The following is a 27,763-nucleotide window of genomic DNA, read 5'->3' as shown; positions in this document are numbered from 1 at the left end:
GGTTTACTGCTCAGAGATTATGCGTCAAGTAAAGCTGGAGTGAAATCAGAATATAACGGGGAAATTATATTTGTAGAAAACATGAAAATGCTTGCAGTATTTTTAAGAACAGTGTATATGACACAGTTTGTCCTCCAGGTTGCATCCCATCAGCTTATGAAGACATCAACTCCTTCTGCAGGACAGATATAAAGAGAACAGACACTGCTGTCATATAAGCAGTGCACCTCGTGGTGCAGGATCTTGAGGCTTCACTGCTCATGAAGGGAAGTGCTGCTGCTGCTGCTGTTGGGGAAAGGGAACGTCACAGAGGAGGAGGTGAGTGCAGTGAGGAGATTTGTCAAAAAGTAGCTGGGAACCATTCTCCAAGTCTCAGGTGCCACAATTGGTTTCTGTGCTTGCAAATGCAAGGGTGAAATGGGGTATGGGCTCGGTGTGCTGGAGGCTTGTGGGGCAGCAACAGCTGTGGGGAAATCCCACGGTCAAGGCTGGTCCAAGGACCTGACTGTTGCTGGTCACTTGGACAAGGCAGAAACATCTGAAAATTACTTTATGGGACTGAATGGGCTTTGCAGACCTTTAGCCAAGACACCAGACTTCTAGTTCCCTCTTATCTCAAACTGTAGTATCGATGGACTATGATTTACTTGCTCTCTCTTGTCTGGAGCAGAGAGTTACCAGATTTTTAGATATTTCTAGACAAACCTCTGTATGTGCAAGGCCAGAGGATGGGCTAGAGCTGTGGTTAACTCCCTGGTACTAAAGACTTAATGAGGACATCATTTTGATACCCAGGTGGGTATCACAGCTTGAAGTCATCTCAGCTGTACTCATATGTCTCCTTTTGAACTGTGTCTCTTTCCAGCTGTGAATGGAGGGGACCAGGCACTGCTGTGAGTGATCTGTCTCAGAAGGCAGGTGCCTGCTTTCCAGGAGACGTTTGTCCCCCCCTGCATCTACTTGTCTCTCTTGACTAAAGGATGCTGCTCAGACACATGGCAATGAGCCCAGCTGGAGCCTTCCCCACTGCTGGTGTCCCACTGGGGGACACCATGTGTGTCAGCGTCTCCATGCCAGCTATGTCCATATTCTCAGAGTCTGCGGTCTGTGTGAGGTTACATGCAGCCACAAGTCTCTGTGCAAGGAGAAATGAGCTGCCATGGGGCAGGAGACAAACAAGTGGATGCCATTATCTGGCAGAGAGAAATGTGACCCTGGAAGCATTGTGCCTATGCCGCTGTGTTTTACTGGGTCAGAAAACCTGCTACTGTCTCAGGGATGTCCAAGGTCGCTCAAAATCCCAGAGATTAGATATTAGTGCAGTTCCTGCCCAGCCTGGATAGGGAACCCTGAGGAAATGCAAAGCTCTGGGATTCGTGGCCGCAGGCAGATCCCCACGCTGAGAGCACAGGCTGGCACTGTGGAGCTGGGCTACAGCGGTAACCCTAGGACAGCTGCACTGGGCCACTCAGAAATCTTATCCTCCTGGAGCCCCTGGCCTCAAAGCCAGGCGAGAGAAGTGATGATGACAGTCCTGAGGCCACCATATAGCTGCCCATACTGGAAAAGCTCTGACACCCTTCTGCCTGGCACTAAACCTCCATTCCCCCACCAAACTGCTGTAGGCAACATCCCCCCAGAGGAGCCAACCACCCGCCAAGCACCTCCCCAAAGTGCTGATCTGCGAGAAACTCCAGAAAAAGCTCACTATTCTTATTGTTTTCAATAAGTATTTGAAAAAGAAAACCCAAGAGTGTATCTTGATCTCTTAATCCATCAGATTTCTTTTCTCTTTGCTTTCCCTACCTCTGCAAGCCTGGTAATTATAATTTATAGCACCTGCTCACTTTGAAATACCTTGGACTCCTTCTGCCTGGCAGAGGAACAGACACAGTGCCCATCTGCTTTAGGTAAATTCTCACAAACCACAAAGTCATTAATTAGACTGACACACGACTCTTCCAGAATACACATGGTATGTTGTTACTGCACCTATAAACCACTGGTAACCAGATACTCTGCCAGGGGATCACAACCGGATCAGAGCATTACGTAAAGCCCTGGCACCCCTTGCAGGGCTCAGAGCATTGCCATCAGGTGTGCGTGTTCTCTCTAATCCTCCTCACCGGGCTTCCCAACATGCTTCCCCAATAAAGCAAGCCTGCTGGGAAGCAGCTCCCTTACACTTGGTAGGAGGCTCAGTCTCCTGAGGTTTGTATTCTCTTCTTTTGAAATCCAAATTCCTCTCTGTATTAAACTAGTGATCCCCGCCAAAGTCTCCTTCCTGACAGCTCAGGCTCCAGGCAGTGATGCCTCATCATCCTGCAGCTGGCAGGGAGCGGGGCAGGTCTGATTCTGGCCCCACGGGACTGGCTGCAGCTTCAGAGAACCTGTGATGAGGGTGTGTGTAAGGACAGGTGTGTCTGATGTGGATGGGGGTATTTGGGTGGGTTTGACACTTGCCTCCTTGGGCTGGCTGGCAGTCATGGGGCAGAGTGAATTGTGAATGCCTCTGGCTGGGAAGTGCTGGACCCCGCAGCAGATGCCTCCCTCCGCAGAAGGAGCAGCCCAGACCACATGAAGTCCCTGATGAGGGATTCTTGGTGATACGCAGTAAGCCAACCTGGAGCAGCCAAGGTCAGGGTCAGCACTCAAAGTGGTGGCAATGCGTGTCCTAGACCTACAAATGCCCTTGGCACAGGACTATGCTGAATGACTGCAAACCTCCACCTGGTTTGCCAGTCTTCCCAGCACCTGTGTTAGAGTTTGCAGGAGGAAACCCTGTTAGTGTGTTTGAAGTGTTATTTGCCAAAAGTCAGAACTGCACTTCCTTGGTTAGAAAAGGTACGGGGGATCACACAGGGCGATGGGAACATCCTCTTGGATAGCATCCACAGGGGAACACCCTGACCCTCCCTTGTCATCTAAACCTTCCTGAATCTAAAGTCAGTTTTTTTGGCGTGCTGTCTGTCCTGTGAAGGACTGGAACTTCAGTAACTGAGGTTTCCTGAGAGCCAGTATGCCTCATCTAGGTTAGTTAAAACTACTGTCTTCCCATTGCTGGTTCCTACACCACAACACATATTTTGTGGGTGACAGCACACCTGCCATGGAAAAATCCTGCCCACCTGAAGCTTGTGGGTTGGCAGCTTCCAGAAGGCTCCTTGCCTGAAAACAGATCCTCAGCCAGATCAGAAGTGAAGAGCAGGGGGAGGTCCACAGAAAGACAGCAGTGTAAGCATGGTCTTTGTGGCATCTTGTCAGTGTTTCTCTTTCCTTCTTTCTGGTCTTCTAGAGACAGACGTGAAAGCAGGACCTGGGCCATGTTAAGAGAGAGATGCTGCTTCCTCTCCCTGGAGGTGGAGTCCTTTGTTCAGGCTGCCACAAGAAAAGCTGTGTGGTAAGTCATGCAGGGTGCAAGAGGGTTCCAGCGTGGAACAAAGTTTCCTGGGGTCAAGGTACTCTGGAGAGTAGAGTTCATGCCCTGACTGTGCCACAGAGACTCAGATCATTCTGGACAGGAGACTCCTACTTCCCTGTGCATCACCCCCCAGCAAAAGGGAAGAATAACTTTCCTTCTGCTCTCTGAGTAGCAACGTTTATTGGAGTTTCTTTCTGCCTGGACTTTCCTGTCCTTGAGCATGTATGTACAAGTTGATCTGCTGTCAGAGACTCCCAAACTTGCTGCAAACTTCCTAGTTGGTACCCCAACCTCACAGCATGCATCTTGCAGAGCCTGAGGAGCGTCTCACTGCCTGCACTGTCTGGCACTCTCAGCCAGCAAGCAGAGGGACGTCAGTACAGGTCTGAACATGCCTCGTGCCTGGGACTCCAGCTTGGACCCCAGCAGTGCAGCAAAGGGACCCAGCAGTTCAATTCCAGGTGCTACCAAGGGTTGGATGCATGTGTCCTGTCTCAAGTATCTCATGTCCTCTCTGAATGCTTGAGAGTCAAGACAGCTGCCACCTTTGGAGACATAGTGGAGTTTATTAATCATTATTTTTTTCTTTCGTATTTCAGAGACTCAACTGACACGTTAGGTTTTTGCTACATTTCAGCTCTAACTTGGTGATGTGCAGGCAGTAAATAGCAACCTCCCTCTGTCCCACAGTGGTTAAAGCATGCCCTTCTGCCCCACTTGTTTGGCCACCTCATCCCTTGAATTGCTTGGTAAATCCTACTGGTAGAGCTACACTCAAGACAATCATTCTCAGCTTCCACTTAGTTTAGCTGCTTCTGTGTAAACCTGACAAAAGACTTGTTTATTGAGAAGTCTGTTTTTCCTCGCCTCTGTCCATAAGGGATACATACTTTCCTTTCAAATCCTGCCTGAATCCCAGAGTGATGGATGTGGACATCAAATGCAAATATCTGAAAGAGCAAGAAAATAACCAGCACACAATCCCTTTCTGTCTAATACAGCTGTGTGTTCCACCCCACTCCTGTTGGCTCCCATTTTCACCCCCCTTTTCAGCTGTCCTGCCTGCTTAGCATGGGTTGCCAACTTGCAAAGCAGATAGTTAATATTCCACAAAGTGCCATACAAGTCTGGTAACTCATGAACTGTCATGATGTGCCATCAAGCCACTTCCCCTTCTGAATGGAAAAAAATAGACTCTGGGCAACACGAGTACACTGGGTCTCAGATAGTCTGACCAGTGATGCTTGGAAATCATGCTGTGGGTGACCTATAGATGTTCCAGGCTGGCTAATTTTTTGGCAACTAATACACAAGAGTCTCATAAACTTGTAGAAAATGACTCAGATACTTGAAAAAGAGGGGAAAAAAAATACCTAATGCAGACCTGTACTGGAGCCTCTTGGTCTGAGGTTAGTAACCACATTTGGAGAAATCATGGCAGCACTAGGAAAACCAAGCAGAGCATCTTAGCTCTGTATCTGCCTTAAGACATAGCGACTGTCCACACTGTGCCACTCCTGTTGGTCTGGTGGCTAAAGAAAAGCATCTCTAAACATGAGCTGGAAGATGAATTGCAAGACCCTGCAAGCACTAGCTTCTCCGTTGTGGGAGCAGCACAGGACAGAGGCTCCATATGAAAGCGGGTCATGCTTTCACCAGTGTGAGACACAGCAGTGGTACAACCTCATAACACACACAGTGTGTGTTCAGAAATGTCCCCATCCACGCAGAGCAGGGCTGTGCCTCACAGCCATGCTGGGCTTTGTCACCAGACATGGTTCCTGGGCCCTCCCTGTGCCCGAGGGTTCTCTGTTGTACACTTTCTGTATAAAGAAGAGAAAGTGCAAATCATCTTTTTCTGCATGTGCCCTCCACACTTCCAAGCGGCCGAGCTGGAGACACAGGCAGGGTTTGGTGCAGATCTAACGTGAGGCAGAGCTGGCTTGTGCCTGTCCTCTCGGACAGCAGCTACCTGTGGAGAATAACCAACTACCTCCTGTACCCTCCGTACTGAGGGCAGGTTTTACTGCAGCCTGTTGGTGATCGGTGACCTGAGAGGCACCTTCTGTGCATCCTTTCACCAGGCAGCTTGGACAGGGGAGAGGTCTCCATCATGTGGGACCCTTCTGAAGCTTCTGCTTTCAGAGACTGCCCCCCGGTTTAGAGAGCTGGACCCAGCCTTAGGGTCACAGCACAGAAAAGCAACTGTAGGGGACCTGACTGATCCCTTATTGCTTTACCCTGAATTCTCGTAAGCACAGAAAGAGCAGGATGGGTGAGGTGGCTTCACTGATGTGAGACCTACAGAAGATATTACTGTTTTGCTGCTTGCTTTTTATTCTCTCTCTCTCCTGGAGCTTTTGATCTTTCACACAGTCTGTCCCAGATACTTCCTCTCCTAGTGACTGGTGGCCACACATACCGATTATGCCATTGCAGAGTCTCAAATGAGGCGTGGAAAGACTTTATTGTGGCAAGTGCAGCCAGGACCCCTAGGTCCAACTCCTGACTTTGCCATTGCCCTAGGGAAAATCAGTTTGCCTTCCCATGCTTGGTGTCATTCTGCCAGTGCAGTGCAAGCACTGGCAGTGAGCAAACTCTCTGGAATGCACTTCTGCATGTGCAGCTAGAGATGACCTATGTGCAGTTGTTATTATCCTAATGGGAGAAAGATCCAAAGCATCTTGCCCCACAGTTTGCACAGTCTACAGTTCCCACCAATTTGCTGCCTGTGGCTTAGCTAATCCCTTTCCAGTTTCTCTGATCAGGTGAGAAGTGATGGAGAAGGTCCAGTCCCAACCAGACACGCTTTTGATACTCAGCCCTCTGGTTTTATTCCAAGACTAGTCCCCCTCAGGTTGTCTGAAGCAGCTTATTTCATCCTAAAATGTGCTCTTACTGTTCAGTTTCTGCAGTGGGAACATGAGATCTCATCTGGCCCGAGCTCTCTGTTCTCACCCAACTTTGGAGACACTTGTGGGGCCCACACTGGATGAGGTGGCCTTGGAGTACACTAAGAGCAGATGCCTCTGTGTTGATTCAAGATAAGCCATCCTTCAACCCTGAGCCCTAAATGAAGCCCAAAAGTGTGGTGAGTGGTTTCTTGGAGCATTTTTCATTTCTTGTGTGCCATGTAGTATTTTGGTGGGGGCTGCTGGCTAAAGGGATGGAGCATATGGACATCTCAGCACTAGTTGATGTGCACACATCACCAGTGTGTGCCCAGCACCCGGTGACCCGAGCAGCAGTGGTACCTGCAGGCACTTGAACCTTCATCAGCAAAGGTTGGGTCTGTCCAGCCGTGGTGGCACTGGCAGTCACGCATTTTCATGGGCATAAGAGAGACAGGCCAAGGGGGGAAAGGGGCATTCGCTGCAGTCAATGACCTTCCATATCATGTTCCCCTTGAAAGGGAAGTCACTTGGAAAACAATCTGGTCTCCAAATCCACAGCGTGGGGGGTCTCAACTCTTGCACTGGTGGTGATAACACATTTTAATAACAGCCACAACTGTGTGCCAATGATATTTCAGCAACGAATGTTTCAAAACTCTCCTGGCAAAAAGTACATTCATATCCTGCACAGCCACACCCCCATCACAAATTAATATTTAAATTAATATTTACAGAAACTCCTACTTGGTGCTGGGAGGGACACACATGGAGAACTGTGCCCAGTTTTGGGCTGCCCAGTATAAGAACGATGAAGAGGAACCAGATGGGTCCAGGGGAGGGCTGGTAACAGGGTCAGGGTCCCAGAGTACTTGCCTCATGAGTGGAGGTGGAAGGTGCTGGGCTGGTTTCACCTAGCAGAAAAGAGGCTAAGAGAGATCTGCTAGTGACCCACAACTAAAGACAATGGAGCCAGGCTCTTCTGGGTGGTTCCAATTGATCAAACAAAGAATAATGACCACAAATTAAAAAAAAAAAAAAGGAGGAGGAACGGCCCCAGGCCAGGTCACCAGTGGGGGGGAAATGTCCATGCTTGGAGGGTTTCAAGGCTTGGGTAGACAAAGCTGCACCTGCCCCGCATAGTATTGCTGATAGTCCTGCCCCAAGCAGGAGGCTGGCCTGAAGACCCCCAGAAACCACTTCCAGCCAGCATTTCTGTGACAACAAGACAGTAAGACTAGGACTGAAGTCAAGGATTAGGGTTAAGGTTAGTTTTTCTAGTGGTTCAGCCCAATTCAGAATGATCTTACAAGCTTTAGCAGTGCTGCTTATGCCAGCTGGGTGATTACCAAACCAACCTTCCCTAAATTCAGTGGCCCTACCAGGATCAGTTTGCAAGTGTGTCCATACTCAGAAAAACTATAAATATTTCAATGATGTGTGATTTTTAGTGAACACAATAGCACAAACCTGCTGTGGATATAGTTACTTTAAAGGCAAAGCATGGTCACAGCCTCAGCTTCTTCTCATGACTGAATCACTGAAAGTGCTTTAAAGCATTTCTACTGATATAACTGCCCTCTATCTGGGTAAAACATCCCTACTTGCATGTTGGCAGACCAGAGTGTCCTCTGTGCTCCCTGGCAGGTCCCTTCCCACTGTGGTCCACAGTGGAGAGGACAGAGCCCCTTCTGGGTAGGCATTTTCCAGTGTTCCTTGAAATATGCACTGGTGCTGGTGGCCTTTTCATCACAATGCACACATGGGGAGCTGTAATTTCAACATCCTTTACCAACACAGTGTTCCTTCCTTGAAAACTGCTCTCCCCTCCCTTCTATGCTAAGTGACAGTAATCTTTGGTTTAATTGGAAAAGAAAAGGAAGAAGGGACAGAACATCCTTGACAAAGGAACTAATGATTCAAATGCTGGGAAGCCTGGGGCCCCCAAGGGACTGTGCAGCTCGCAGCATTGATTTTTAATGACTTACAGAGATTGGAGGTTTGGAAGATCTCTCAGTGCCTCTGCAGGGATGCGACTCAGCTGATTGTTCTGCAACATCCTATAATTAGAAAAAAGAAAACTTTAATAAAAAAAAAAAAAAAAGCCTAACACAAAATGGAAGATGTTGCTGCTAGTTTCTGAAGCTGTCCTGGACTCTTGTTGGAAAGCTGGAGGGGTTGGAAAGCACCACACTGGTCACCCAGGGCTCTTAAGCAAGCCTTCAGGCTGCCAGCAGGTGAGCTGCAGTCCAGGCAGGCCCAGAACCCTGCAGCAGAGGGTCCCAGGGTGAGTTTGGTGCTGCAAAGGGGGATCCGCTGGGGGAATGTGACTGTAAAGGGGCCTCCCCACGGCACGTGTGCCTCTGTTGGTCCAGAGCAATACCAGTGCTTTCAGCTGAGTTGTCCTGTGTTTATACTCGTGCCAGACATCCTTCTCCTAGCGTGTCAGTGGTGATGACCTCTGCAGGGTCTATGGAAATTAGCCTGTGGGCAGCTTTCTTATTCAGCTTGTGGGACAGCTGCAAACACAATGGACAAGGAGCCACTCCGTAGCTATTTGCTAAGGGGCTTCACAGCACTGGCACAACTTGTAGCGGTAACTGGAGCTGTTGTGGAAAAAGCCAAACCAGCCCAGGGGCTCCAGAGGGAGCAGGTGACTGGAGCTGTTGGGCTGAACGGGCAGGACCAGAAGGACTTCTTAGAAATGGAAGTCAGTGTAGGGCATGGAGAATGGCCATGGACACTGTGGTGACTACACAAGTGATTGGCAAGGAGACACTGGGTGGCCGTGCTCCAGCCCCAGGGGCGGGTGTCTGCCGGCTCTAGCGGTTCAGGCAGGGTCAGAACCAGACCCCAGGGGTATTTCTGACCTGGTCAACCACTGTGTTCTCTCACTGACCTCCTGGAGCACCACACATGTGAATTTACTGTTTTTATTATCTCTGCATCTCTGGAAAGGCTAGGTTTTTGACTCTGGACCAGCCTTTGTTCTGAACCTACTTGTTCCTTCCAGAACTAGGGCATCACAGGCACATGCTCCTCTGGATAAGAGAGACATCCCAGCGTGGTAGCTGGGCTGCAGGAAGTGCCTAAAGAAAGGAATGTTTTATCTATCTGAGGTTTCTATTTCCAAAACCTTCAAGAAGTGGTTGGAGATGACATGAAAAGGGAAATGGTGCTTGGGGAGCTGTCATAATTACTGCCAGTGTCAAAGGGATAGAGCGTGGCCTTAGTAGTGAGGGGCAGCCCAAAGAGCAGTGCCGCAAGCAAGAAAGCTTCCCGTTGCTGTGAGTGCTAGCTTTACTGCAGAGGATGCACAGGTCTGTCATGAAAGGGAAGTTGGAAAAAGACAACCATAGTGACAAAGTGACAGTCTTTAAAAAAGGCCTATAGGCCACACAGCTCTTCAACTGGTGGAAGAAAATGAGGACTTACCATTAAATTATTTGTATGTGCACAGAAAAAAGAAAGCAGGGAAACAAGCAACTGTCAGTAGTGGCTAGTGAAAAATGAGTTGTGCTGAAGCATCTAGGTTTTTTTTTCTGTACAGAGTAAAAGGCCATGAGACTGGAGAGGAAAGAATAGACACCAGCTACCATGATTTTACTTCACTTTAGTAAGATGTTAAATGCTGGCATGCAATGCAGGAGAGCAGACACATTTGATGAGGTACAAAGAGGCAGCAGAGAGGCCATATTCAAATTAATCAATGGTTCCCTCTAAAATGATGAACATGTTTAAGGGTCTACAGAATCTCTCCTGAAGATCACACTCAGCGTTATTGCTAAGGACCCAGGTGATAGCTGGGAGAGGAAGGTTGTTACCTCTGCTGGCAACATGGGGCTGCACAAGGCATGTTGCACAGATGAGGAGGGGTGCAGATCTAGCTGGGAGAGCAGCTGGAAAAGGCAGGATGCTGCAGGGAGACCAAGAGTAAGGCTCCATGGATGGACAAGAGATAACCAGCTGCACAAATACAGCTGGGCATGGGGTTGCAGCCCTGCTGAAAATGCCTGGATCTGGTGGGGATCCCAGGAGACCTGAGGCAAGACAGACATGAGCATATGGGAGACTGCAGAGACCATGTGGGGGTGGCTACATGGGGGTGAAAAGAGAAGGACACCAGCTGTGATGCTTCTGCACCTCTTGATGCTGGGCAGGCTTTTTCTGGGTGACCAACCGAGGCACAGACATGGTCTGTGAACTTGGACTTCAGTCCACAAGATCACAGCAACCCTGAGATCTCAGATCACACTGGCCTCAGCCTTTCCCCGTCAGCACCTGTCTGCTCCTGCCTTTCCATCAGCTCCTGGCTCCAAACAAAATTCCTGGACTTCATTAGTTTTCCTACTGCAAGCTTTACAGCAGCCTGGAGACAACCTTTGTCAGAGCTTGACCTCTTGCACCAGTGGAGTAATCTCACCACCTACCCAGGCTTATGCCCACTCTGGTTGGCACATTTTCTCAGTTGCTGAGTGCAATTTCTGTCTTCAAGCAGCTGTATCAATGAGTAAAATCCTACAGGACCGCACTGGTTGATGAGCCGCTATCAAATGCAGCACAGGACCTTCTGGACAAGTTGAGGATGTTGATGAACATGACGAGCAAAGACCACTCAGGCCAGCAAGTGCTCAAAACCAGGTCTGGATAGTGCACTGCCACCTTGGATTGACTCTGTTCAGGTGACCATACTGGAGCTTGTGGACAGTGGCAGACATGGACACACAACCTGCTGCCCACATCAGCCTGACTGGAACTATCATCAATCACAGCTCTTCGAGGTCATGTTTTATTTTCAGAAGTAGGAGGATTGTTTGTTGGCATGGGCCACGCCTGAACGACCAGAAAAATGCCGGGATTGGGTCCCATAACACCAGGATCCTTGCACAAGACAGTCTTAGCAGACTTACAGCCCTCAGAGGTACAGGCCTGTGCATGATAAAATGTCCCCATCTTGGGAGGCTGAAGTGACTCAGCCAGCACAGTCAAAGGCTGTTAGTGCTTGAGGCAACTGTGCCTGGAGCCATGCATGGGGATTAAAGACATTCCAACCTCTGCACGTTCCTCTTCCCTCCCCATGGGAGCGTCTCTTGGATGTGCCACACCATTCCCTTTGCCTTAAAGCCATTTCGGTTCTGCACAGGCTTGGGGTTGTCAAAGAGCTATAGTCTGTCTGGGGATTCCTCAAGTGTCCCAAACCACCTGCAAACCTGCCATCCTGGGGCAACATGGCTTTTTGGTGTCTGTTCACAAGCCAGGCTAGTCAGTGCCTGTCCTGGACCACATGAGATGCTGCGATTGCAGCTCAAGGGGGGGAAGAGCAGGAGGCACCCAGGGGGTGGCCATTGGGTAGGTCCACCCGGCCAGGAGATGTGGCATGTGCAGAGCAAGGCCACTCTTGTCAGGCTGACTCCAGCCTGCCTTGACGGAGCCCCGCTGTGGGTAGCACCGGGGCAGTGTGTGGGTGGGAGCAGCTGCGAGCAGCACCGGCTCGACACGCTTGTGCGGGCAGGTGCTGGGCAGCGCTCGGGCCACCGTCCGTGCAGGCAGGCTGCGGGCAACGCCAGCTCCGCGCGCTCGCACAGGCTGGTTGAGGCTTGCTGCAGCGCGGAGCAGCGCGGGGGCCACCCCAGCTGGCTGCTGCGGGTGCAGGGTCTGCAGCCAAGAGGATGCACCCAGGCATTTTGCCCTCCGCATTTCGGGGTGAGGCAGGCTCAGGTTGTGGTTGTGCTTGGAATCTTTCCCTGTGGAGTTTGGTGTGGGATTCCTTCTTGGCTAGTAAGTGCTGCTGCTGCTGCAGCATGTTCAGCCAGGGAAGGAAGAGGCCTGGCAACGCTGCTTGTGTGGCAGAGCACTTGATGGGGGATACACGTGTGAGGGTGGGATGTGGGGTGAAGCTGTGGCAGCACAAGCTCAGCCACGTGGATAGCTGGGATGGATGCTTCTTGGCTGATGGAGCTCCAGCCAGGGCACAGGGAGGTGAGGGGCATCCAGGCAGCTCATGGAGGGGCGGGTCTGGAAGGACAGGGAAGTTTCCAGTTTTCCAGAGACTCTGATTAAGCAGCATATTCTACCACGCTGGAAAGCTCCAGGGCTGGGAGAGCATTGTCAATTTTGCAATGGAACGACCTTGGCAGAGGAGACAAAGCAACCTGTGGTGCTGTGGGTTGGCCATGCTGCAGAGCAGGGCCCTTGGGAAAGGTGCACTTGCAAAGTCTCTTTGCAAAGGGATGTACCCATCAGTTAAGAAGACCTCAGAGCACCAGCTGCCACTGCTGAGCATCCATCACCGTCAGCCTCCATGTATCTGAGGGGAGCCAAGGAGGCCATGTGTCACCTTGCCGGTGGCTGGGGGCTGGTTCAAGGCTCGGTGCATGAAGATCTCAGTGTATGCGTCTGTGTCATGATGTTTTGTTGGTAGTGGGGCAGCCTGGTTCTTCACTTGCTCTTTTCCAAGTCTCCACACACCTGCTTTCCCGGGTGTACCCCTGCATGGTTTCTGCACAGGCCTATCTTCATGGCCACTTTCCAGGTGGTTTTTGTGCAGTGAAGCAGCCGGAGGAGGCAGAGCCAAGAATCTGGCCCTGCTTCCAGTAGCTCTGGGTTTCACTCTGAGGGCAGGGAGAGGACCATCTGCACAGGCAGGTTTGTGGAGGAATTCCCAGGGTGTTTCCCATCCTTTTTTAAACATAAACTAATTCTCTGGAACGACCGGGAAAGCACCAGGCCCCTTGACAGCCCAAGATGCATGTGAGGGTTTACTTGTGGACATGCACATGACTGCAATTATCTCTAAGGCCCTAGCACATTAAAATGAAATTATGAAAATTGTTGCCATCCCCAGCTACCAGGCTGCCTCCTTGGGGAACACCCCTGCCACCAGAAGGAAGATCTCTGATCCTGCTGTGAGGCAACTCCTGAATACCTAAAGGCTTCAGCTGGCCATGTTTGGGGCAGCCTGTCCCAACTCCAGCCATGCCTGTCACCTATCAACTCTCAGCCATCTGCTCTAAAACCTCCTAGTCCTGTTTTCAGATATGGAGAATATGTATTGCCTTCCTTATTGCAGCAGCTGCTGGTCCTTAAAGGTTTATGTCCCTCCTCATTCACCTCTCCTTCAGGTTAAGTAACCTCAGCTGGCTCCTTCTTCCTTTAATTCATCACCAAACCCCTGATCCTTCTCACTGGTTTTCAATAAAACAATTTTTTCTTACATTTCCTCTCCACTCAGAGCAGGCAGTGAGATCACCTGGGAAGGTGAAGAGGGGAAGTATTTTGAGAATGGCAGGGTGGTGGGAGTGGGATACAACAGAGCAACTGGAGGAACATCAGGAGTTGGTGGAGTAGGGATCTGAGACTTCCAGAGTGTCTAAGGCTCAGACTGCCCCTGGACTACACCAGGACACCTGGGCCCATTTGTGCTGCCCATGGACCAGCTTTGCATGGGAGATGCAGGAGCAGGGGGAGCCACTTCAAAGATGCCTAGCCCTGCCCCACCAGTGAGGAGCAGTGAGCACCTTGCATGTCATCACGCCTGATGCTTCTGCGCTGCCTCCTGAGTCTTTTCTTTTCTAGACTGAATTATCCTGATCGCTTTCCTTTACCGCCCCTGTAATTTCTATTTGCATCTCCCCACAGGTGAGGATCTGGCATTTCCTCATCTTTCTGCCTGTTGTCCTCTGGCTGCTCTCCCGCTTCTCCATGTCGTGCAGCACAGGTCCCAGTTGGGAAAGCATGGCCTGGCCAGAGGCTGCCCAGCATCAAGAGGTGCAGGAGCTGATGCCTGACTGCGGGTCAGAATCCAGCCCAGCAGCCTGTCATAGCCTTCGCTGGCTGCCAGAGCCCAGCACCCCCGGGAAGCTCAGTGTACAGCCTGACGGGTTACTTGCCCTCCCTGAGTCCTCTTCTGTCTTGGTTTTCAGCAGAGCCAGAATGGTTAGGTATGAACTTGATGCTTTGCCTCTACCTAAAGCAAGGGGACAGGACTTTCCTTCCTGTTCCTGTCTTTTCATATCTCACATCCCAGCATTTCTCCGATCTTTCCTGCCTCGTGAGCTCTTCAGATTACCTCTCCAGATACTTCCTTCATGAGATCTGTTGTTTTTTTTGGTGATGAAATGCAGAGAAAAGCACATGACTGTGGGAGTGGTTATACTGGTCCTAAGGGAGCAAGGAGCTGATCTGGGCAGGGAGCGGTGAGGTGCATGTCTCAAGTCACCATGAAATGTGGTGCTTTGCACAGTGCAGTTTCACAGCAGCCTTACAGGACATGGATGTAGCTGGGGCCAAACTGATGCTCCCCAGTTACATGGCACACTTCTGTATGCTAAATGAGACATGGCTTGGGAAGAGGGCAAGGTTTTTTGGTCACTGCTGGGGTGCAAGGAGCAGGGTGAGCCAGTCCCACAGTCTGTCTCCAGACTCTGCTCTCCACCCCTGACCACAACCAGACTCTGAGGGAAGGTGCAGGGTGTTCTGAATGGGCTGGGAAGGGACATTTTGCTTCTAGGCTCAGTTCCTGCCTTGTTTTTTCCAGCCAGTAAAATAGCAATAAATATAACTTTTCCCTACAGGAGGTTTTGGTGATTTTATTGCGCTGCTGCTGAGGCTGTGGTGCTGCTGTGGAAGGCACCCTGTACTCACACTCCTGTTCTGAGGAGGTCAGAAGGGAGGCAGAGTGGCCCGTGGGTCTTCAGCGAGCCAGTGCCAGGAAGGACACTTGTTCCCTGAGTCCCTGGGGAGACAGGGCAGATCCTGCTGAGCTGCTGCAGTCATGAGCCCCAACCAGACCACTGCTGCAGTGACCTGGAGAACCTAAATCACAGCCTGAAGGGAAACACATCGTGGCCTTCACCTGCCTTCTTCAGTAGCTTGTGCCTTTCCTCAGTCTTTTCTCAGTAGAGGAATCTGTGAAAGTCCCCATCCTTCCAGTGTGATTAAGCTTGATGCTCCTAAGGCCTGTCCTGGCAAAATTTCTAGTCCTGCTCCAGCAAATTCCCAGGGACCAGCCTATCTTTTCCACGTCCCTCACTGCTGACCAAGAAATAGATGAGGGTGAATGATGCTGTTCCTGGAGGGCACAGGGACCCACAACTGCATCCGCCAATGACCTCACTCCTGTGGAGCCCATGGTGTTGTTGCATAAAGCAATCCCAGCATCTCCTGCAGCAAGAGCACATGACAGCCCAACATACACCTGCAAAGAGCCAGGAGAGCGTCAGAGACTGGCAAGTGAAAAGCTCCCGGTGAAATGAGGGCTGGCAGTGGCCCCGCTCTTAAGAAGCAGGAATTCCTTCAAATAAGAGGCCCATGGCAGGACCTGGATGGGCGTCAACTCTGTGGGTGTCAGCTCTTCCTTCCCTGGTCTTGGAGCTGGGCTAGTCCTCTGCGTACCTCCATGGGAAAAGTTGAGGGATTAGGGAAAACCTAAGGCAGAGCTGCAGCCAGAGAGGTTGGTATGACAGCCCAGGTGCCACTCTGTGTCACTGGGCACAGCCTGGCTGAGAGCAAGGCAGGTTGTCCTGAAGCATGAGGACACTGACTTCAGCTCTCACAGGACAGCAAGCTTCTCCATGCAATCACTTCCCATCTGGAAATGCTCCCATCCTTTGAGCAACTCCTTACAATGGGATCACTCGTGGACGTGTTGCCCCCAGTGCCACGCCATGGTAGAGATGCCGGGTGTCCGTGAGCCTGCCTGCACGTGGGTGGTGGGGCAGAAAGTGCACGCTTCTCTCCTTCCTGCAACCCGCGGGGGGCTGCGCCAGCACCGGGAGGGCGGCATCGCTCCTGTACTCTGCACCAGTAGTTACCTGGGCCTGACACAAATAGAAATTGATCAAAAGCAGCTTTAAAAGCTCCCGCATTCCCGGAGTAGAAAGTTCCTCTTGTTGAAATTGGGTGGGAGAGCTGCGGTTTTTCCTCAGTTCCTTTGATTTGTTGCCTAATGCAGGGGATGGATAAATCTCTAAGCCCTGAGATTTAGGGCAGGATTCATACTTTACATCTTCAGAAGACGTAGTAAACAGCCCTATACTCTCTAATCCTGGGAGCAGGTTTGTACCTGCTTGCTCTGTATAAACTGGACCAGCTACAACAATTTCACATTGTGGCTGAGTTCAAAACATCCCCTTGGGGATGAAATATTTATTGCAGGAGATTTTGAAGATGGTTCCTGAAAGGGAGAAAGGGACTTCCACCTCAATAACCTGTACAGAACCTGTGAGACTGCCACATGGATACAAAAAGCAGCGTGACTGCACGAGCAGTGAGACAGTGCAGCCTGTAGGAAAATACTCTGGAGAGGAACTTGCTGGTAACCTGTGTCACTTAGATCTTCCCCACTGGACAGGCAGAGGTGGGTGGCCTGCCCACAGTGGCGAGGAGATTGGCAGTTCCCAGGCATGGCCTGATGGCTGCAATGCTCCTGGGTCCAGCTGCATGTCCCCATCGCCCCTATGGACAGGCTGGGCTCAGGCTGAAGTCAGACGGTCCAAGGATCCTACCCTTGGCAGGGGCAGCTCACTCCAGAGCCCTGCAGAAGCCTCCTGGGCCATGCATGAGCTTGCAGGAAGGGCAGGCTGGTTGCAAAGAGGCAGCCGAGCTGGGCAGAGCACAGGAGCTCTCCACGGCGCCTGCCCAAGTGTAGATACCTGGACCCTCGGGTTGCACCAGCCCAGCCCCAAGACTCTGCAGCAGAGCAGGTGGGGGGCAGTTTTCTGTCTGGACACCACATCTGGGGTATGCCACATCTGGGGTGCACCACATCAGGGCATTTGGTGAGATTTATGCAAAACGTGGACCTCTGCAGATTCTCCTGTGGTGTGTTTTCACACAGCATGGAGGGCTGCACCCTGGAGGTGACCTGCTCATGGTTTGCTGTAGCAGAAGCAAGGAAGCAGGGCAGGGAGACAGGTGGTCCTTGGGGTGGGACACAGCTCTCCAGTCACCAAGGGACACATTAGTCAGCGCGGAGGTTTAACAATGGACACCACACTGTCTTGTAACTTTGCACCCCCCCGGACAGCTGCAAAATGTTGTGCACGGCCAGTGCCAAGGGGGTGGGGGGACGGGGGCTGGGGAGTGGTTTACTCACAGAATCTTCAGGCTGTAGAGACCAAAGAAAGCTTCCCCTGGGATCCTGGAGATCTGGTTTCCAGAGAGGCGTCTGCAGTAAGAAGAAAAGCCAGTAATGTGTCAACATCCTTGTAATGACAGTGCCTTGTCTGCAGAGGCTTCACAATTCATGCAGCTTGCCACAGGCCCCCTGGGGAGGCTGCCACACCTGCAAGCTGAGATGCGGTGTGCGCTTGGGCAACCTTTGCATATCATCCCGTCTCACAGCTTGGGGATAAAATAATACATTGCTGCTGCCAGACCTGAATCCAGTGTTTTCAGCATCCAGTCACAGCTTATGGCTGAAGTACTTCCCTGGATACCCACAGAGGAACCCGCTCCTGTGAGAGGGACCTCTGCTTGAGGGCACTGACCAACCTGCAGACCCTGCGCTGCGCCAGGTGCCTGGCAGAGGGTGGAGCAGGGGGAGAGCTACTTTCTGCTCATGCATGGTCCTGGGAGAACTATCCATAAGTCATGGACCATCATCTGTCCCTTTTGTCTGCACATGTCCTGGTTCTGCACCCTGCAGGTTCTTTTTTGTTCTCTCCATCAAAGCTCGATGCCACTTGATTTGCTTCCATTCTATCATTCCCATCACTGCTTTGACCTGTGTGATCACAGCTAAGGCCCAGCTCCTTCAACACGCGTGAGTTTGGTGTCGCTGCTCTAAGGGGAGTCTGGGAAAGGGACTGGAGATGGGCAGTAGCATGTAGGTGCCGCAGTACAGCCAGGTCACCTGAGTATTGTTTCCAAAACCAGCCTAGAAAAGTCAAAAGTGGTTCTTGGATGAATTGTGACTAGACAAAACTGTAGGAGGGAAGACAAGGATAGGGACAATGCAGCCTGGGCAGGCTGATGAATGAAGATGGACATGAAGGGGTGGGAGAGGAATACAAAATGAAGAGCAGCCCCATAAAGGAAAGTGGGATCATTGTGGAAACAGAGAAAAAAGCAGGGGACAGCATTCAGAACTGGCTGAAAGAATTTGTATAAAGAAACGTGGGACTCGGCACGTACAGCATCATCTGATCAGAACGCTCAGAGTTTAGCAAGGCTCAGAGCAGGCTGGGGCACAAACAGGCATTTGGATTTTTTGCTGACATTGGGAAATGCACCACTGTCACTATCACCCACTGATGAAGACAGTGGTCCTGGGAGGCCATGGTGGGGGCGCCTGTGGGGGAGCCAGGAGTAAAGTCCAGGACTCTTGAGTCTAGGCTTAACCTAAGGAGAATCTTCTCCTTCTCCCCCTGTTTCTCCCATGGGGACAAACATAGACCAAGTCCCAGTGCTCATCGGCCAGAAATGATGAAGACGTTCAACAGCATGAGACCCCAAACTGATACTGCATTTGTGCGTTAATTCTGATCCCCAAGTGGTCAAACAGAGGTCAGAGTTGGACTTCTCCATAGTCACAGGGTAAGAAACTCGTTGTTGGCTTAACTTGGAGTGCAATTTTGCATCTCCCAAAGGGAGACAGTGAACATATTTTGTTCACTGAAATAATCACTGGAGATGACCAGGCTCATCTTCATGCTCCCAGGAAGTCCAAACCAGGCCCAAGAGGCTGGCTCAGATGCTGGAAGCCTGTTGTATTCATTTTGCATCGGCAAAGCTCCTTTCCTGTTAGATGTTTGGTCTGCAGACAGGTGCCAGGTAAGCGGTGCGATGCAGGAGGCAGAGCGCATCGCAGTGGGAGCTGCAGAGGTCACCGGGAGGATTGGGGCGTTCTGGGGAGCCACACGCACTGGTGGCAGAGCAGGCATGTGTGGGTGCCCGAGCTCTCTCCCTCCCTGTCTCTCCCCTCGGGAATCCAGAGAAAATTGCTCCCATAATTAGGCCTCCGACAGCACAAACAGCGCAGGGTCCTCTCTTTAATGTGTGTGCACAGGTTGTAACCTGCCTCTCTGCAGTACGCAAGCCGCCTGGCAGGCTCAGCTATTTGTCACTTAGGGGCTGTGATTTGGGGTAATTGCTCCTTTTGATTGTTGATTTCCACATGGGAGGGAGTGTTGTCCAGGAGACTGGAGTGCTCGCCTGGAGGGGAGGTGTTCCTGCACGGCATCCTGAGCCTGCTCCAAGCATCCATCCTACCGGGCTGTGCTGGCTCTGCGGGGGGCTGTCTGTCCTCACCTCCCTGGAGCTCCTGTCTGCCCCCATGCCTTTGCTGGCAGCAGTCTATGTGTGTTCACAGTTTAATGTGCCTCTCGACTTGTTTCCTGGCAGCTCTGCACTTTTATGTTCACTTTCCTGGGTGTGTTTGAGTGTTTGCCAGGTCCCGAAATGGATGTGGGACCTCCAGGATTTGCAGGAGAGGAGTGTGGAGTTTGGATAGAACCCAGGCTGGGGCTCCTGGCCTCAGAACAGGGTGGCAGGGAGCCCCATTTACTGGTGGGACACGTGCTGAGACAGCTCGTGACATCTCAGCACTATGGGCAAAACAACATGAGGGGAATAACAACTCCCTGAGACATGCCCTGGTTTCACTGGGCACACCATCTGTGGGTGGACTCAGAGGCACAAAGCATCCCCCCCCCCCCCCCCCCCCCCCCCCCCCCCCCCAGCTCCTTCCCCCCACCTCAGGAAAGGTATCCACGTCTCCCTGTTGCGGCTGGTTCTGTCCTTGGCACTGCCATGCTAAGACTATGCTGTGTCCCTGGCTCACCTTGGCCTCTGGCTCTTCTCTATCCTTACCTCCTCCCCACTGCCAGGGCAGCCCAGCTCCCCTTCCCAAGGTGTACAGCTCCGTGCTGAGTCAAGGAGCCGGCATGAAGCGAGGCACCCGCCACAACCACTTCACTCAATCCACCTCCCAAGGCAATGACCATTGCTGCAGGGGTCCAAGGTGGGCTCTGCTTACTTGTATGCATGCAGAGACTGGGAGGTGGGACATGTCTGTGCCTGAGCACAGGCTGAGGTTGTGCTTTCCTAGAGAAGCACACGACCAGGACACGCACACAGGGTCTGGAGGGGTGGGCTTTGGAGATTTGCTACACCTCTCAGGACAGGAGCTGCATGATGCTGTGAGTGGTAGCCGGGTGTCCCAGGCAGAAGAGCATGGCTGTCCCGTCTCCCTGAGAGTAGGTCAGGAATGGGTAAGTCTTCTGGGGTGTCCTGTCCAGCAGCACGCGTGGCCACTGGGAAGAGATGCTGGTTTCCATGTTAGTTGTTGTGCCAGTTCACATAAGAGACCCAAGCCATAGAAGACTCCCTGCGTGTGACCTTCCTCTGCCCATGGCCACTTGGCAGTCTCCCCAGTGCTTGGTTCCCTCCATCCCCCTCACTCAAACTGTCCAGAAATCTCCCAGCCTGGCAGACAGGCACCCATTGAATGTATCTCCAGAAGCCAGATCCCACAGGAAATCCACAGAAATGGTCCTTTCCCTTCTATTTAGAAAGGAACAATAACATTTGAAGTGATGCTACCAGTGTGACTTCCCCTGAGACAGCTCTTAATTTGCTCCTTCTGTGCAGAAGACCAAAGCAAATACCCCACCAAGAGGGACTGAGAGGTGCCATTCCCTTGTGCCCCACGCACGCGGTGGGGAGAGAAGCTGCTCTTGCCGGAGTGAATGTCTGTCCCCAGAACACGAGGTCTGCTCCAGGGCCGGCTCAGGTCTCTTTAGGATAGGCACGTGGTTCAGCCGCAAGCCCTGCCATCCTGGAGCTTACGCCTTGAGACAGGGCTGGGAGAAAGGGAAAGCTCTGGGTTTAAAGTGACCAGTGGAAGAGGGAAGGAAGGTACAGGTGGAAGGGGAAGGTGGGAGCTGTATTTGCCTGGCTTGCTTTGGAAAGCTTGTGTGTTTGGTGGATTTTAGATTCTGCTCCCCCCCACTCCCCATCCCCCGCCTTCCCCAGTCCTGTGATTTCTGGGAACATTCCTCCGGGCTTTGATCTGCATTCTCAATACACTCCAAGTTGGAACAAACTCATGGTTTACCACCTTACGGTTGCTGCAGTTCAGTTACCACAGGCTCCCACCCCCTCCTGTATCCTGGGCTTCTTGGTCATGCTACAACTTCCATGGCACACCCAAAGGCTGTTTGTTGGGCATGATCGCTCATGCCAGGGGCTCAGGCAACACGATGATGCTCTTATCACTCACATTAGGAGGCAGGAACATTGCCCATTGGCAGGACAGGACAAACATGTGTGTCCATATCCCAGTGGAATTTTCCCCTTGCCAGATCTTTATTGAGCATGTCAGCCTCCTCCTTTGATCTCCGGCTCTGGTTCATTTCTCAAGCACTAACACTGTCAAGGCAGAATATGTGCCCAGATAAACTCCCCATGCTCCTGTCTAAACAGTGTCATCGTGCCAAGACTGTGCCATCCCCTGGGTGCACAGGGGACCATGGGCTGCGTGTCATGCTTGAGTTTGTTCTCATGCTGGTGCTAAACAGGCATCAGGCCAGTTGAGTCATGCAAGTGAAAACATGGTACATTTGAGGAAAGGGCCAGGCTTGGACTCTCCCTTCCCACACAGGAATCTGCAGCTGGTCCTAGTCTGGTATCACCTGGAGGTGTCTCTAACGTGGTCTTTACTGCCTTCCTCCATCCCTGAGGAGGAGACTATGCAGGCCTGTTTCTCAATCTGCTCTCCGTACCCCCACTGAGTGCCTGTTCCAACTCGATAGATTGATGGCATTAATTTCTTTTGTTTATGGTCCTCAAGCCAGTTTTCAACCCACATGAATGTTATATGCAAGCTAGTTTGGACTCATTTGCCAGGTAAGATTTAATAAGACACAACTTAATGAACAACCCGATACAGGACACTGAATGCCTTCACTCCATCCCCTTACATTACAAACTGTCGAAGGTTTTCAGGGGATATTTGTCCCCTCCAAACCTTCAGAGCAGTTTTGACTTTTCTGGGTGCCCCACTTGGGGTACCCCAAAACAGCTAGTCATTTGGAAGGCAGTTTTCAGGAAAACTGGGGCCAGGTATACTCACTTGCAAGGATTTTTTCAGTTGCTGAACGCTATACCTAGCCTAAGTGGAGTAGAAAAAGAATGGAAATCTCTAAATATTCACAACATTTTGAATTTGACTTGGGCCCCTGCAATAACTTGGCTTCATTTTTTTCAATCCACATGATGGAGAACCCCTTAGAAGCCCTTCTCTCCTGTCCCCGCCTGCACCTTAGCCATCATCTGCCTCCACACCATCCTAGATTACACAAAGAAAACTTTTGGAAGGCTTCATGAGATTAACTATCCTTTAACCCTCTGTGCTTCTGCCCACACACTCAATTGGCAACCAGTGCTATCCTCTGCCAAGGACCAACGTCAACCAGAAGGACAGAAGGTCCTGATGAACCAGGGCTAGCCCCCTCAAGCTGCACCCTGGTGCCTTCTCAGACACAGAAGCTAGGCAGCATCCTGGGGGACCTGCGGTATCCAAGCATTCGGAGGAGCTGCATGCAGCTCCTCACCTAGAGCCATGTGCAAATGGAGAGCTGTGTCGGGCAAGGTGGCTACCAAAGGAGCAGTGCCAAAGAAAGCTCATGGCCCTACAAGCGTTTGTCTCTCTACCAGGTACCTCTGCAGCCTGCTGTGTCATGGAAACCCCCCAAAGCTGATTTCCGAGGGGTACCCAGCTCCAGGCATGTTACTGCACTGCTCCAGGAAAGGCTTTTCACCATGATGCCAGCACACTTGTGCATTGCCCAGAACCGTCAGCAGCCTTTACACAGCTATCGCTCCACAGGGAGTCATGCCCCAAAGGGTCAGGCATTACTGCAGTGCTGCCTCTTACAAGAATGACAATGCCTTGGAAGGAGAGACCCTGCGCTGGCCAGCACCCCCAAAGGTAGGTGTTTCAGATGTCTGGGAGCTGATGTGGGTGGTGCCGGGTGCTCCAACATGGGGCAGGGGCACACTGCAGCGCTGCTGGTGCTCCGCAGCCTATGATGGGCCTTGTGCCCGCTTGGGAAGAGGAGTGAGGAGGGGGCAAGGGGAGAGAAGGGGGCTGCTGTGTTCACATTCCTAGCATACACACTTGCATGTTCTTTCGTTTTGCTTTTATGCAGTTTCTCGGCCTCCAGTCCCTTGAGCTGCCTGGCAAAGGAAACAGCCTGTGCTGCAGTGTGGGTCCTGGTCCTGCTGTGCCTGCAAGGATGCAGAGGCACAGCACTCCCCATGATGGTGAGTCCCTCTGCCCTCAGGGCCTGAGAAGAGGCAGGTGAAAGAGCCAGTGGCTGGGAAGGGGTCTGATCTTGCCGCTGTGCCCTGAAGCAGGAGGTGAATGGCAATGAACACCTGCCTTTGGCTGCAGTTTCTCTTCTTGGCATGAAGCGCTTATGTTTGGATTCAAAGCGCGGTAACAAAGCCCTTGCCGGTGAACACATTTCAACATGTTATTATTCCCAGGCCGGCTTTCAAGATCCTCTTTCTATTCCTTCTGTACTGACTGCTCTTGTTTCTCTTGGCTCCCAGCTCTGGCTTTTCAGGCTTCATTAACTGGAATTTATTAGCAACTTTAAACAATCTTCCTGCTGCCAAAAAGAGAAAAAGGAAGAAAAAAAAGAAAGAAACAAAGAGGAGACACACTTAACTCTGGGCTGCTCCCTGCCTGTGTGAGGCCCAGGTCTGAACACCTCTGTCACCGGCAGTTTTCTGTGGAGGGAAGGACCTGGGCTGGGACCCTGCCTCTGCTCTGCGTCCCTGCTGGAGCGGGAGGCTGGTGGTGACAGAGGGGAGCGCAGCCTGATCGAGAGGAGTCCTCAGTGGCATTGCCTCTTCAAAGCCAGCTGAAACTGGAGAATCTGGTCTCTTGGCAGCCTCCGATCATGAGTGCTAATTGCATCCGCAACACCTTCCTCAGCAGCTCGCAGTAATAACTAATGACTAACAGGTCCTGGCACACCTGAGAGGCCCATTCTTGTCGCTGAATGGATGGGTAAATAGAGGCACTGGCAGGGAAAATCACTTTACCAAGACCACACAGTGAGTGAGCAGTTTGAGCTGGAGCAGTCCTGGTGCCCTCAGCTGTGCCCTAACCACAGCGTTGCCTCCGGTCCCCTCTGGGGCACGGCTGTTCAGTCTCCAGAGGAGACCTGAGCTAATGCAGAAATGTTCTGTGGGCCACAGCCCAGCTGGACATCATGGTGTGGCTTGGGTTGTTGCTTCTCTGCCCTCAAGACCCTCATGTGCCACCCTGCTCTCACTTGTTCTTTGCATTCCCCCACCGGCATGGGTGCATGCAGAGGACTAACATACTCCGGTGGATCCAGCAGCTGGGATTCACAGTAGCCTGGATAATGTGCAACAAGGCACGTTTATCCTCAGCGTCCATGAGACACACGTGCTTCATCTACCCATTTTGCAGCTTGCTTTCCTCTTCCCATTATTCCTGTTCTGTGGTTGAACCCCAGCTTCATGCACAAGCTGAGCCTTGAGTCCAGCTGGTCTCTGACTTCCATGAAACATCACCATGAAGAGCCTGAGATGGTGCTAAAGTAGAGAGTCATAGAGCCAGAGGCACAGAAAGAGGAGGAATAGTAAAAGGTGTGAAACACCATCTCTCCTCCAAGCCGCTGTGACCCTGGGCTACTGGGACTAGATCTAATGCGAGAGAAGATTGGCAGCAGCAGAGCCAGAGAGGGGAACTACGAGGAGCTCGTGAAGGAGGTGGAGGCACACGGGCTTTCTCTGACTGTCAGAGAAAATGAGGGTTACAGATCACATTCCCATGTGCTCAAGGGCCAGGGGTGTCAGGAGTTTCTGGGATGTTTCTGAGCATTAGACCAAGGTAAAAATGTCCCTTAAAAATAAGAGTTTCCAGGGGACCTGGAAAGGAGATTTGAAAATCTGTGTTGAATTAGGCAAATATTTTTGACTGAGGACCCTCTGATTTTTTTCAGAATGTTCAAGTATCTTTTTTAAGGCACCTTTGCAATAAGGCATATACCATTTGAAATACTATTTTCTTTTCAAGTTTGACCCAAAGTGAAAGAGTAAAAGTTAAGTAACCTGAAAATAAACCAAACTTTTCTTTTTCAGGTTAAAAGAACTGTTTTGGGCTGACCAACACTCTAGAACATCAGTTTTGGTTCACCTTGAATTAAATTTTGCAAGTTTTGTTTTCAGTTGCTGCGGGCTCACCCAGTTGACCAAGGGTGTAACAACACAACAGCCCGGGGGGCAGGCTGGGCTGTACGGTCACCCCAAACCCCCGGGGGTGAGGGACCTGCCAGAAGGGTTCATCAGACTGAAGATGGGCACTTGCAGCAAGGAGAGGCTGCAGCAGAGTCCTCCTCATTGTCAGCCCTGCTCTTCCTGGAGGGCAGTGGGGTGGGCAGCCTGGTGGGTGGGCAGTGGGGCAGGTGGGTGGGCAGGGGGGTCTCCCTCCTCCCCGGTGGCACTGACACTGAGGTACTGGGGTTGTCCCTCATTGCTCAGCGGGGTTCCCTGGTCTTCACTCACTCGTGCCCTAGCATGGGCAGCTCTCCCGCGGGGAAGAAGGCTGGGTCTCACGTGCTGCCTGTCTCCCACCAGGACCCAAGGGAATATGTTCTGGGTAGATGAAATCTGCAGAGATTTGAGCTGTGAAACCTGAAGAAACTTCTGTTGAGTATGTATAAACAGGCGAGATTTGTTTGTTTGATTCTTGTGCACATTCTGGCACTGAGGGTGATCCCATCCTGAATGTCATGGTCCTGATGTAATGTTTTGGGATGAAATTTTGGTAAAGATATAAGTGAAAAGAGCAAGGGGAAATGCCGGGCAAGTTGCATTACTGGTTGATGACAGCCCTATGATTAATGTACACTCTGCCCCAGCCTAGATGATGTTGTTGAAACCATCACTTTTAGTTCTTCATAATAGATAAGAAACCTTCCTTGCTTTTTTCATATAAATCATTTGATTTCCATAAATAGGATTACTGTCTTACTGCTATCAAATTCAAGCACAAACTTGGGTATGCATAGATATATAGAGATATATAATGCTGCAGTTTGCATTTCTTCTCCTAACTGTAATGTTTTTTTCCTAGTCAAAATACCTTTGCTTTCCGAATGAAGACTTGTGGCGTTTTGAACCTCTAGTAAAATGTTCTCTAACAACTTCCAATTATTTTTCAGATTTTCCTGTTTAAATTTTTCCTTTTCGCCTGTTTCATTTTTAATTATTTTTGGCTGTGGGAAGCTGCGTCTTTTGGAGCCTCTGAATATTTATTCATTGCTGGTTGAGACTGTTCTCTTTGTACATGACATGTAATCAGGACACAATTGCTTGCAGCAAGACAACTGTTAATTGTATACAGCAGAGTATGGTCTTTGTGTGTCTAAAGCTGTACTATCCCCAGTGAATGCTTTGGGTGTCACACTTCAACACAGATGTTGGCAAAATGAAAAGAGAAAGGCTGCGAGATGGATGTGAAGTCTTGAAAAACCCACCTTCTGTGGGCAGCCCAAACTCAGAAGCCAAAGGAGGATAAAAAATAACTCCTGCTCCGCCTGTAAATACCTAATGGGGAGGGAACTTCGGGTAGCTGGAGTCCTTACAAGTCTAATGAATAGAAACTATGGGCAGATGCAGAGAAGTTACAAGACCATTTGAAGTTAAAAACCTGTCATATGATTTGGTAGTTATGAGATTTGACCTGTTATGGGAATAATGAGCATCACTATCTGGTCTGCTCTCTGTAGTCAAGATGAAATAGTCAGAGAACTAAGTTTGTCTTTGCGTCTAAGTGGCCACATAAGTGTGCACATTCATCTGCAAGCTCTTTTTCAAATGCACAGACAGGACTTTCTGCTCATGACAGTGATGCCTGAGCATGGTACACGGTCACACAGTGCAGAGGCTCATGTCAGTAAGGTGTTAGGCAGGTCAGCACCACAACCTGTGCACATCACTGGTGTTATACTGTGGTACTGAATGCTGGTGATTCAGGGTCGCTCCACTAAAGAACATGTGGGCTGGCACACCTGGGAGACAAAAATGCCTCCATTCAGGGTAGTGCAAACACCTGTTCTGTAGGAAATTGTGACATTTTGGAAAAAAAATACCATATTTGAAGTGTCAATGTCATGTACGGTAGTGGGTGCGGGAACTTATTCAGTAAAGTCGAAGTGTTTCATTTAGTCAGATGAGGCTGTAGCAAGTGTTATATATACAGTAAGTTTACAACGCATACTTCAAATGCAACATTAATATTAATATTTCATGTGATGTAGTAACATTGTTTTGAAGAAACTGCATTTTCCAGCAGAAGCTATTGTGTTGAAAGGAGCATCAGCATGAGAATAACACCTGGAGGTATTTCTCATGGTCAAGTGGAGTAAGACCATACAGGTGCAATTTACCCGTGCAGAAATGGCCC

General features: G+C 50.8%; 1 long non-coding RNA gene across 1 annotated transcript; it reads left to right on the top strand.

Moving 5' to 3' along the window:
- Positions 1-132: 132 nt before the first annotated feature.
- On the top strand, positions 133-25,718 carry LOC130159774 (uncharacterized). The gene is made up of 5 exons (XR_008825858.1): positions 133-318; positions 3,296-3,400; positions 6,328-6,512; positions 22,972-23,245; positions 23,466-25,718. It is a non-coding gene; the product is annotated as an uncharacterized LOC130159774 (long non-coding RNA).
- The last annotated feature ends 2,045 nt before the right edge of the window (positions 25,719-27,763 follow it).

Source organism: Falco biarmicus, chromosome 16, assembly GCF_023638135.1.
Source record: "Falco biarmicus isolate bFalBia1 chromosome 16, bFalBia1.pri, whole genome shotgun sequence".
Taxonomy (NCBI): Eukaryota; Metazoa; Chordata; class Aves; order Falconiformes; family Falconidae; genus Falco; species Falco biarmicus.
Note: the sequence above shows the minus strand (reverse complement) of the source record. Positions and strands in the feature narration are given on the sequence as shown.